The 12695-nt window shown below is 41.3% G+C and overlaps 2 long non-coding RNA genes across 2 annotated transcripts in view; both read right to left on the bottom strand.

Moving 5' to 3' along the window:
* Positions 1-12695, bottom strand: part of LOC310668070 — a 160562-nt gene that overhangs the window by 61392 nt on the left and 86475 nt on the right. The window lies entirely within an intron of this gene.
* LOC310667962 overlaps positions 1-12695 on the bottom strand; it is a 43289-nt gene that overhangs the window by 28084 nt on the left and 2510 nt on the right. The gene's annotated exons all lie outside the window — the stretch shown is intronic.

Raw genomic sequence — 12695 nt, 5'->3', positions numbered from 1 at the left:
GGGGTCAGCAAACTTTTTTTCAGCAGGGGGCCAGTCCACTGTTCCTCAGACCTTGCGGGGGGCCGGACTATATTTTTTTGGGGGGTGAATGAATTCCTATGCCCCACAAATAACCCAGAGATGCATTTTAAATAAAAGGACACATTTTACTCATGTAAAAACACGCTGATTCCCAGACAGTCCGTGGGCCGGATTTAGAAGGCGATTGGGCTGGATCCGGCCCCCGGGCCTTAGTTTGCCTACCCATGCCTTAAAACCTGTAGCAAATTAACTAAGGAATAAACTTCAATGGACTAGAATCCACTTCATCAGATGAGCGAAGTGTTATCCTAAGTTGGGGAGCGAATGTGAGAAGCAAACAAAACGCAATAAAATAAAATACAGACTGTGCAAATTGTATCAACCCTTTGCAAAGCAGTCTTGATTACACAAAACACCCTGTTCTTCCTATATAGGCCACCAGTGATAGGATTGAACCTCTTTGACAAGTTTCAATATAGCAATTTCACACCATTTGTTCACGAATGGCCCTTTAAATCAGTAACAGAGTTGCTAAAATATTTCCCTTCCAGTTTCTGAATACTGTACTGGGGGTCTCCCCCCATTTTTATTGCAGTTTCCTCTGACATATTATTGTTTGGAATGCAATTTTTGATTGGAGACCGCACCACCAAATCCGGGGGGGGGGGGGGGGGGAGGGATCACATTTTGAAGGAATACTGTGCTTCACTTGACATACTGGTTCTGCAAGTGTGAATTAGGCAGATGTGCAATAAAATGTCAGCCAAGCGAATTTGTCCCCCATCACAGCATAAGGCAGTGTCATATGGTATAAGTCACTTTAGTAAAACACCTGAAATTGAGACTTTACAGGGTAAGCAACCCAGGCTTCTTTGAACCCCCAAAACACATGTACTTCCAGAATATGTTTTGTACTTAGGATTCTCATTGTAACAATAGCTTTTGTAATGTTGGAACAGTGTTCATATGGTGGTGGCAGTGTGTGTGGGGGGGGATATTGGAGAAATGAAGCTATAATTAGAAATTATTCATTAACATGATCAAGCGTTGCTTCGATTTGAAGTTATGGGTTCTATCGATTTGGTATGAAGCCATAGAAAAAGTCACGGTTGCCATTAAAAAAATAGCAATGTAATGTCATGGATGATTCATAAATTTGTATTTATTAATGCCTCTTATTTAACAGTGCCATTTTAGCTACTGATGATTAAGGAGAGCGGAATTAAGTAATGAAGAGGAATATTTCCTTATGGAAAGTAAAATCAGAATGTGATCAAAGCCGATTGTGAGGAAAATAAAACAAGTAAACTGACAGTGTGGCCTTTTTTCCTCCTCAGCGGGAATGGAGTCCTTGTTTCGAAGAATGTATGAAATTAGAACAAAGGTCTTGAGACCTTTCTGGGCGCATGTCAGAACTGTTTGTGGTTTCCATGATTCAGTGCAAACAACCTTTTATCACAGAAACACCACAAGAGTCATAAAAATCTGTGTTGAGATTTCTTTGATTCTTATGTATCTTTCTTCTTAATATTTCACTAATGTTTAAGAAGCCAATATAGTCTGGAAGCACAGGTACGTACGACTGCAGCAAACCACTTTGGGTGGTGGAATACATTTGCTTTTCTGTAGCAACTTCCTTCCCCATTGCTTTTGCACGTACAGATTCCCAGCCATGGTCAAATCACTTGAAAATGCATCTTGCAGTCCTGCAGGGACAGAACAATTTCAAGAGGCAGGCCGGGAATGTTGGTGCAATATATGCAGAATTTCCCTGGATGCCAAGATCCGGGTTTGGGGAAAGAACTCTTTGGAGATTCCAAAAGATCCCGCCTGAGAAACGTCTGCCCTGTGGAGATGGTAGCATTGAAACGTCCTCCTGTCTTGCACTCTTTACAAAGACCTGAGCATAGCTGTCAACTTACAGATTTGAAAATAAGGGACCAGCAGCCTCAAAAATAAGGGATCTGCAGCCAAAATAAGGGATCGACAATTACTTTGATAATTACTTTTGATATCACTGGTTTGCTCCTTTCTATATATAGGGTGCCTACATTCTGCATGGACTTTTAAACAATTATTTTGATAAAATACATATTTTGTTATGTGCAAACGGCTTTAGATACCTATTAGGTCCATAAATTACCATATAGCATATATTCAACACAAAAAAGCAACAATTTGTTGTTGACAAAGCACAGCTGGACATAGAAAGGGCCCCGTTACCTTCAGTAGCTTATTTAAGGAACATCATCAATAAGGGACAGCAGTGGGACATGGCCCTGGGATAAGGGACTGTCCCGCCAAATAAGGGACGCTTGACAGCTATGGACCTGAGGAATGAGATTATCACCCCACTCGTACTGACCATCCCAGGGCACTCAACCAATGCCACAATGTCCTTTCTTCTATCAGATCAAAATGAGCAGATAACAGCAAAGGTTGCTAGGTTCATAGCAGGGGCAATCAGAATAAGGGCCACTAACTGACTGCTGATTCGGGACTTTAAATTGTGCTCTTATATCAAATTTCCCTTTCTGCGTATACTGTAATGTTTTATTGTTGCTATGGCCATTGGCTAATGCGAATAAAGTTTTTTATCTATCTACTCTTTGGAGAGAGAACCCCAGCAGAGATTTAAACTCACAAAAAAATGCAGCAAAGAAAAGTGTGATCAAAGCTGGTCGGGAGGAAAATATAACAATAAACTGACAGTCTGTAAGAAGGAGGGCCAGGGGCCTTGAGTTCTTCTGCTTCCTAAGGTGCCCAGGGAGTTTAATATTAGGAGCAGTGCTGGATTTAAGTATAAGCTCAACAAGCTATAGCTTAGGGCCCCACTCTCTTGGGGGCCCCCCAAAAAAATTAAAGAAAAAAACCTGGATGTACATTTCCAAAATAGAAGATTAAAAACAAATATAATAAAACCTACATACAGCAACAGTGTTTTGGGCTGTGTCGGCTCCTGTGATGTAAGGCCTGCTAGCCTGCTCCCTAAAATATCCCTGGTTTGCTCCTTTCTACATATAGGGTGCCTACATTCTGCATGGACTGGTTGCACGGCAACATGTGCAAATGGCTTGAGATACCCATGAGGTCCATAAATTACCATATAGCATATATTCAGCACAAAAAACAGTGACAATTGGTTGTTGACAAAGGACTGCTGGACATAGAAAGGGCCCCATTACCCACAGTAGCTGAGGGCCTCATCAAACCTAAATCCGGCCCTGATTAGGAGAGAGAGAAAGACTGCTTTTGTAATCAAATGGTAACAAGGAAGTAGTGGTAGTTTTCTAAACTCAGCAATCAGCCACAACTTCTTTCTTCCATTTTCATGGGAGCAGAGCTTTGCGGTCTGCAGAGAGGAGACCAACAGAGTTAGCAGTTAATGTGTAGAAAAGACAAAGAGACAGAACTGAGGTTGAGAGGGAAGAGGCTCAGCTAAAAACAGCGACTCTCCCATTCTGCAGTATTCATGAACTTTGACTTTCCAGTCCTGCCAGAATCCCTTTTGAATCTAATTTAATATTGGACAGCCTCAAACTCCACCCCTAAACACTTTCAGTACCTTTACTGTATTTTTCCATGTATAAGACGACCCCGATTTTTTGAGTCCAAAATTAAGAAAGAAATTTATTTATATATTTCATTGCAACATTCCATGTATAAGATGACCCCCCCAATTTTAAACTTTAAAAAATTGGGGGGAAATATAGTCTTATACATGGGGGAAAATACAGTACTTGATAATTATGCTATCTTTGTCATATTTGCTTGATCCACAAATATGGAAGCAGGGAGTGCTGGGAGCAAATGGGTCAGGATGTGAAACCTTTTCTAGCCCACAGGAAAAAGCCACCCCAGCCCAGATGTTTGAGCATCAAGTTATTTGTAGCGATCTCTGCCCAAACTGAAACGTAAAAGTAATTTTTTTTCTGCTTCTCCTTTAGGTGCTGATGGGTATTGCATCCCAAAAGCTAGAGATAAAGCTGTCAGGAATAATACACAATTAACTCACATCGAGCTAATCATCTTGAACTAGCCTAACAAAGGATGATCAGCCAGCATATTCAACAATATTCTCTATTTTGTTTGTTACACATTTGTAAAGTGGGCTCTGTGGCATTGTTATGAGTGCTCCAACCAACCAACCAACCAACCAACCAACCAACCAACCAATCGTATCATTGCCACAAATAAAATCATGGCTGTATAATAACCACTACAAGTCTTTTCTGTCTTGTATTGCATTTTCTTGCTTTTGCACGTTGATGTTGTATTAAAACATGTATTTTGACCCTTAAGGTCAATTATTAATTGAGACTGAATTTACAAATCATGTAAGACGCCACGGCTGAATGCGAACTGCTGCAATCCTATGCACACAAACTCAGTTTAACCCAGGCTTCCTCAACCTCGGCCCTCCAGATGTTTTGAGACTACAATTCCCATCATCCCTGGCCACTGGTCCTGCTAGCTAGGGATCATGGGAGTTGTAGGCCAAAAACAGCTGGAGGGCCGCAGTTGAGGAAGCCTGGTTTAACCTTATTTGTAAGCTCCTTAACACCATTAGGGTACGAGCATAATTGAGAAACAAGATAAATAAAGCAGATCTCTGCTTTGAGGAGCTTATAGTTCAGCTATATTACATTGGAGCTCCATGTTTGGAACTTCCAAAGTAATCTTGTTTTTGAAAAAAGCAGCACAACCCCATTTTGGATTAGAGTCATGGCAATGGGGGCGGGCCAGGACTATTTCATAGGAGAACCTATTTTTTGACCCCAGGTGATGGGCCTGATAGTACAGTGGTACCTCAGGTTAAGAACTTAATTCGTTCCGGAGGTCCATTCTTAACCTGAAACTGTTCTTAACCTGAGGTACCACTTTAGCTAATGGGGCCTCCTGCTTCCGTGCGATTTCTGTTCTCATCCTGAAGCAAGGTTCTTAACCCGAGATACTATTTCTGGGTTAGCGGAGTCTGTAACCTGAAGCGTCTGTAACCTGAAGCGTCTATAACCCGAGGTACCATTTTACACCTAAACTGTTGCTAGCTATCTAGGGAGAGGGACGCGGGTGGTGCTATGGGTTAAACCACAGAGCCTAGGACTTGCCGATCAGAAGGTCACCGGTTCGAATCCCCGCGACGGGGTGAGCTCCTGTTGCTTGGTCCCAGCTCCTGCCAACCTAGCAGTTCGAAAGCACGTCAAAGTGCATGTAGATAAATAGGTACCACTCCGGCGGGAAGGTAAACAGCATTTCCGTGCACTGCTCTGGTTCACCTGAAGAGGCTTAGTCATGCTGGCCACATGACCCGGAAGCTGTACGCCGGCTCCCTCGGCCAATAAAGCGAGATGAGCGCCATAACCCCAGAGTCGGCCATGACTGGACCTAATGGTCAGGGGTCCCTTTACCTTTTATCTAGGGAGAAACTTGGGATCTTGCACATAAGATTGCAAGTTTCCCCTTCTGTGGTTCATAGCAGCTCTGGAGAGATAATCCATGGGTTGGCTTTGTGGGAGGAGAAAAGGTGTCAGATCCTACTTTCCCCTCCATGCACATGGCAGCCTCAACCCAAGTGGGGGTTCCCTGTGGCTTCCCTTATGAAAGACTAGCTTCCACCTGAAGGAAGCTTGAAGAGGTTGACAGGACACAGGGTGAGGTGGGCTGAACATTCCTATGTTCTCAGTCACAATCTGACTATAGGCGCAAAGTATTCCGAGTGACTCACACACTGAATATGCCCAGACAGGAAACTGGCATGGATCCCTTGTCTAATATCATATGCGCTGTGTGGTTATCATTCTTGAAGAACTTTGCCCTCGCTTCCTGCATGCATGTTTCCTGGAGAACGCAGACTGTAGACCGGTTCGTAAGGATTCAACACAACACAAAAGTTCTACGGAAACCGACTGAAATCTACTTAATTAACACCACGGTCCTTACCTGGGAGTCAGTCCCACTGGACCCAATGGGGCTTACCTTTGAGGAGATATGCATCAGATTGTGCTGCAAAGAAGGCTGTCCCAGAATGCAAGTTAAAATGAGAAATGGGATACTCGTCCATATCACCACATTGTTTGAAAGCATTTCCACTGCAGATGTTTCTGCTACCTGGACTTCTACACTGGACCAGATTAGAGATGGAAAGGCCTGGAAAACCCCCAGAAATATTGGGGAAAAAACCAGGGTTCCCCCCCCCCCATTTTTTCCCAAGGCTGTTTTTTTCTGGAAATTTTGAAAAAAAAACCAACCAGTTTGCTATAGTTTGAATATTGCACACACTTCTTCTTTTTTTTTCAATTTTCCTGGGGAAAAATTGCCTTTGGGGGAAAACGGAAAAAAAACCTGGTCCCCCCTCCCCATTTTTTTGGTCCCCCCCCCAGGCCTTCCCATCTCTAGACCAGATAAAACATCTCTTGATGCACTTCTGCAAAGGTAGACATCAAAAGCACCTTCTATAGGTGAATTCTCTTTCTACGACACAATTCTGTGTCTGCTTAGTCGTATTGCATTCAACAGGGATCACTCCCAGGTAACTGGGGTTAGGATTGCAGCCTTTGATGGGAACTCAAATTCAGGAAGAGGAAGAAAGCCCGTGACAGGAAGCCCTCCTGAGTCATGTGACCACGAGAGGCGGGACATTTATCTAACCATCCAACCATCTGTGGAACTGGGTGGATTATGGTGCCCTAAAAGTTGTCCCCCAGTTTAAGTGAATGCTATGGCATTTGTTGTTGATCTTTTCCTGCCTTTGAAGAAAGTTGGGAACTTGAATGATGGAACTAGAGATTAAGGGAATTTTCAACTCTCTCTGATTTCCATGGGAGAAATGTTAGCATGAGCTTTGCTCCCCCAGTGGGGTCAATGGGACTTAAAACTATTAAACTTGGGACCAGACCATGCCCTATAGTGCTTTTCTCTGAACCTCCTGGTCTAAGAAAGAACCCTGCAAGATCCCAAAGGCTCCCAAATCCTTAAATACAAGCTTGGCCAATAAAAAGATATTGTTTCACCTACTTTGTGTTTCTCAAACAAGTTCAGGCAGCAGTATGCTAGAGGAGGCATGAAAAGGAAAGAAAAAACAGCCACAGATGTAATATAATTACAGGGTAATAAGACTATAAACACTGTTAATACAATAATTTTATATTTGGCTTCCCCCATATTTGGCACAGCTGTCCAGAAATTTAAGTATTGTCACTATTTGCTATTGATTTTTTTAAAAAATAAAAATAATAAATTGACTGATACTCTTCCACACGATGGTACATGTCTGGATTTTAAAATGGCACCATCCTCTGTGACAGTCATTTGTGGTAGCTTTGTTTAAATGAATGGGACTTCAACTGCTACAGCTTCCATTCGTAGCAATAGGGGCTTCATCTGCAAGAGATTATCCCAGGAGATGGTGGCCTCTGGGCAAGATTAGCTGACAGAGAAACTGATTTGTAAGAAGAATACCGTGAGCAGAAGCTTAGCAGAAGCTTTGCAGACAGAACATCCATCATAATGCACAGCGTTCATTACCCGAGGGTTGAGAAGAAAGACTCTTGCTTGATTCAAAGCAAGATATTGTCAATCTGGGGCCGTGATTACATTTTTAAAGAACTCTTTAACTTGCTGATCTTCAAAAATTCCCCAAAACTATTATATTTAGAGTAACGAATAATGTCCTTGCCATTACGAAGCGATCGTTTTCATACAGTGTTGTCTTTTGGTAATTTCAGACTCCTGTGTTATATCAGGCCTGCACAACTTTTGACCAACCGAGTCAAAGAGTGTCAGTCGGACTTATAATGTGGCTCACAATGGTTGTTTTCAAAAATGGATGGACTGTAAAGAATCTAGCAAGGGGTGGGTTACGGTTGGTACAGAGCTGTAGAAGGCACTGGTGCTATACTGTGTGCTTGCTTCAACAGATTGCCAGATTTACGTATAAACTAAACAAGCTACAGCTTAGGGCCCCACTCTCTTGGGGGTCCCCAAAAAATTTAAAGGAAAAAAAACCTGGATCAGTTTTACATTTCCAAAATATAAGATAAAAAACAAATAAAATATAACCTACCTACAGCAACAGTGTTTTGTGTTGTGTAGGCTCCTATGATGGAAGTCATAGGCCCCGCCTGCTAGCCTGCTCCCTCAAATATCACTGGTTTGCTCCTTTCTATATATAGGGTGCCTACATTGTGCGTGGACTTTTTAACAATTATTTTGATAAACTACATATTTTGTTATGTGCAAATGGCTTGAGATACCTATGAGGTCCATAAATTACCATATAGCATATATTCAACGCAAAAAACAGGGACAATTTGTTGTTGACAAAGGACAGCTGGACACATAAAGGGCCCCATTACCTTCAGGAGCTGAGGGCCTCATCAAACCTAAATCTGGCCCTGTTGATATATGAGAAGAAGAAAAACCCATGCATGTGTGGTACACAGTCTGAATCCCATTGAGGTCAATGGCAAATGATATATTCATTTGAATGGAGCTGAAATGCATAGTTGCTAATATTTGACATAGATGCCAACTAATATACTTGTTGTGTGACCAGGGTGGGCATGTGGTAAACAAGGCAAACTGTATTTTATTTTTATTTATTGAATTTATACACTGCCCTATACCCCCAGGTCTCAGGGTGGTTCACAGAATAAAATCAGAATATAAAACCATAAAATACATGATCAAAATAAAAACAACAACAACTCAATAACACGCACCCCCATTTCTATAATATCAGGAATTATACCTTACCAAAGATGTTTGGAAATACTGACTTCAGAATATATATTTCTTTACAGGTCAGATACTGCTTTATTATTATTATTATTATTATTATTATTATTAGTTTAAGAAATTTACATGCTGCCCTTAGTCAAAAGACCATGGGGCGGTTTAGTGACATAATAAACAACAACGTACACAGGTGACATAATAGCCATAAAATAACAATAAACAAATAAAATAAAACAAGTATATAAATACTAGTCAGAATAACCAATTCATAATAAGGACCAGTAGCAAATTATTCACAAAGTCAGCCCAGTAATAAACACCACCACACAACCCCTGAGAGTCTGATAAAATAAATTATTATCTGCTTACCTCAGGTGCAGCTAGACTACATAATGCATATTTAACAATAGCAGCTATATATATAAAAAGATTCAAAATCCCCAGCAGCATACCTAAAGTGCAGAAGCAGTATACAGCGTAAAACATACAAAGTGCGCTTAGTTGATTTTGTAAAGCCAGACCATAGACTTCACTTCCAGTATTATAGGAATCTCCAAATTTATCACACACTAGGAAAGGAAGTGAGAGCTGGAAGTGAGAGCTGGACCATAAAGAAGGCTGATCATTGAAGAATTGATGCTTTTGAATTATGGTGCTGGAGGAGACTCTTGAGAGTCCCATGGATGGCAAGAAGATCAAACCTCTCCATTCTGAAGGAAATCAGCCCTGAGTGCTCACTGGAAGGACAGATTGTGAAGCTGAGGCTCCAAGACTTTGGCCACCTCATGAGAAGAGAAGACTCCCTGGAAAAGACCCTGATGTTGAGAAAGATGGAGGGCACAAGGAGAAGGGGACGACAGAGGACGAGATGGTTGGACAGTGTTCTCAAAGTGACCAGCATGAGTTTGACCAAACTGCGGGAGGCAGTGGAAGACAGAGTGCCTGGTGTGCTCTGGTCCATGGGGTTACGAAGAGTCGGACACGACTAAACGACTAAACAACAACAATAGGAAAGACATCAGGTCCATTTCCAATATTAAGGAAATGTATCAAGGACACAATAAAGTTCAGCTGAAAACTGATCAAAATGATAAGGGGAAACGTCAGTAGCCTCTCTAGGTATTAAGAAAATAGATATTGCACGACTGGAAAAGTTGCAAAAAAGCGCTGTGGGTAGGAAAAGAACAATGCTTATGGTCGTAATGGGATAAGGTCTTAGAAGTCATGGTGCTGGATTTGGACCTGAGTCATGTCTTGAATTATCCTAAGATAGCAATTGTAGCAAATCACATATGTGAAGACGTCAGAAAACTGGATGCAAATATATGTATTTTTTTCAACTTGAGAAGCATGAAATGTCTTGGGAAAAGCTCAGAGGCTTTGCAGGATCCGTGTCTCATTTTGTTATCTGACTCTTCCACCATATACCAGTAATTGCTGTTTATATAACACATTTTAAACGCTTCATGTACATTACTTTAGGAATCTGAACAACACTCTTGCAAGCGAGGCCAGTGTTATTATTCCCCAATATCGGATGGGTTGCTAAGGCTATGAGGAAGTGGCTTGTCTAAGAGCTCATCCAATGAGTCGGGGGGGGGGGGTTGGGGAATGGGATCTGAACAAAGGATTCAAAATCTTGGCCAATGCCAAACAATTACTCTCAACTTTGGGCCATTAGTTAGCATCCTCAGGTATTCTCTGGCCACTTCCCTCTCCAGTTCCCAAAGCAGAAAAATGTTACAAATTTATAAATCCATCCGTTTTAGAGATGGGAATGCAATTTGGTTCCGTCGGCATATTAATACAAACCTACCTAATTTGCATGTCTCTTTTTTTAAAAAAAATAATGTTTATTGGCTTTTGAACAATTTAAACACTACAAAACCAAATAAAAACAGGAAAAAAACAATACAATACCATATAAAGACACAACATAACACTAAAGACATTAAACGAACAAAACCAAACAAAAACAATTTAAAACACTCAAACAATTTCAATATCTTATCTTTCATTCCCTTATTTCACCGACCTCCTCACACCTCCCTTTTTTGTATTCCACTTCTGTCAAATGTTTCAGCAATTCCTTTCCATCTTCCTCTGTTATCTGTCCTATAATTCGCATGTCTCAAGTCTATACTGCAACCAAAACATGGCTATTCTTTGCAATGTGTGCTTCTCCGAATTTTGTAATGTGGTTCTCTGACCAAAACATGTGCTTCCATTAGTGTCTCCAAATGCAAAAGAAGACAGGGCTCCTTTTTTGGGGGGTGTTAGTAGTTCTGTAGAAAAGGGGATTTCAGTAGGTACAGCAGTGCAGGAAACCTGTTCGGCTTTGCAACTGGACACCCTAGCAATAATCACATGGCAAACAAGAACAAGCAAATTCCTCTTCTTCTTTTTTCAGCGTTATGGCAAACACCATGCTACCTGTGCAGTGCCAGATTTCTGTATAAGCTAAACAAGCTATAGCTTAGGGCCCCACTCTCCTGCCCCCCCCCAAAAAAAAATTAAAGGAAAAAAACCTGGATGCACAATTCCAAAATATAAGATAAAAAACAAATAAAACAAAACCTACATACAGCAACAGTGTTTTGTGTTGTGTCGGCTCCTACGATGTAAGTCATGGGCCCTGCCTGCTAGCCTGCTCCCTCAATTATCCCTGGTTTGCTTCTTTCTATATATAGGGTGCCTACATTCTGCATGTGCAAATGCCTTGAGATACCTATCAGGTCCATAAATTACCATATAGCATATATTCAACACAAAAAACAGGGACAAATTGTTGTTGACAAAGGACAGCTGGACATACCAAGGGCCCCATTACTAGCTTCCGTAGCTTAGGGCATCGTCAAACCTAAATCCGGCCCTGTACCCATGTCTGTGACAGTGTGGAACACTGGTTAGTGTGTTGAACTAATTCCTGGGAGACCAGGGTTCAAATCTCCACTAGGTCATGAAGCTCCCTGGGTGACCCTGGGCCAGATCCTGGGCCTGGCCTCAACCTAATCTACCTCACAAGGCTGTTGTGGGGATTAAATGAGGAGGACGACCATGTCCGCCTTGGGGGAAAAGTTGGGATGGAAGCACAAAAAATAAATAAATAAAACTGTGCTAGCTGTAATATAATGGGTTGCATCCAACTAAATGATAGTTGGAGTAGACGCATTTAAATGAATGAACCTACGTTATAATGCGATCCTAACCATGTCTGCACAGAAGTAAATCCAACTGGGGCTTACTCCCAGGTAACGACACGCTTAGTGCTGCAGCCATAGTCCTGCCCATTCTACTCTAAGTATGACTAACATTATACAACCCAATTGTTCCCAGGATATAAATATATATATATATAAATTGCCCAAATAAGAACAACGATAAAAATCGTACCACCTACAAAGAGCTGTTTCTCCCAAGGAGGTTAGAATATCAACTGATCAGCATGAGCGAAAGCCTGCAATTAACTCATTGCTAAATTAAATGTTGGACGTGGAAAATGCGTTTCGAGTTGAAAGGGAGAAAAGGCAAACATTCCCATGCCATGCTCAAGTTTCATTTTAATCCATCCTGGATTAAAAAGAGAAAAAGACAGAAAAGTAATTATACAAAATAAAATGTTGCAACGAGGTGCCTTTCTTTCTCTTTAATAAGATCCCAATGCAAAGTCTTCCAATCGCTAGTCTAAAAAAGAATGGCAACTCTAAGCAACTCAAACCCAATGGCATTTTTCAAAGGTCACCCCCCCAAAGGCAAATTTATGAAAGAAGAAGAAGAAGAAGAAGAAGAAGAAGAAGAAGAAGAAGAAGAAGAAGAAGAAGAAGAAGAAGAAGAAAGGGAACAAAACACAGAGAGAAAAAGGTTAATTGGGATTGTACATTTATGTGCATCCTTACACCCTCCCAAACAAAATTAAATTTCTAAAAAACCAGGGGAGA

The sequence above is a fragment of the Podarcis tiliguerta genome, assembly GCF_965153285.1.
Source record: "Podarcis tiliguerta genome assembly, chromosome: 17".
Classification (NCBI taxonomy): Eukaryota; Metazoa; Chordata; class Lepidosauria; order Squamata; family Lacertidae; genus Podarcis; species Podarcis tiliguerta.
Note: the sequence above shows the minus strand (reverse complement) of the source record. Positions and strands in the feature narration are given on the sequence as shown.